Here is a 355-nt window from a genome sequence, read left to right as displayed (position 1 = left end):
TCATATTTTTGGATCAATTCTTATTCTGGTGGCCCGCAGTGCACATTTAGGAGGAGGACAGAGGAGGGGGGCAGAGGAGGGGGACAGAGGGGGACAGAGGAGGACAGAGGAGGGGACAGAGGAGGAGGACAGAGGAGGAAATGGAGGAGGGCGACAGAGGAGGAGGACAGAGGAGGGGGACAGAGGAGGAGGACAGAGGAGGAGATGGAGGAGGGGGACAGAGGAGGAGGACAGAGGAGGAGGACAGAGGAGGGGGACAGACGAGGAGGACAGAGGAGGAGATGGAGGAGGGACAGAGGAGGGGGACAGAGGAGGAGGACAGAGGAGGAGGACAGTGGAGGGGGACAGAGGAGCC

This window comes from Gymnodraco acuticeps, unplaced genomic scaffold (assembly GCF_902827175.1).
Source record: "Gymnodraco acuticeps unplaced genomic scaffold, fGymAcu1.1, whole genome shotgun sequence".
NCBI lineage: Eukaryota > Metazoa > Chordata > Actinopteri > Perciformes > Bathydraconidae > Gymnodraco > Gymnodraco acuticeps.
This window is presented reverse-complemented; position numbering follows the sequence as displayed.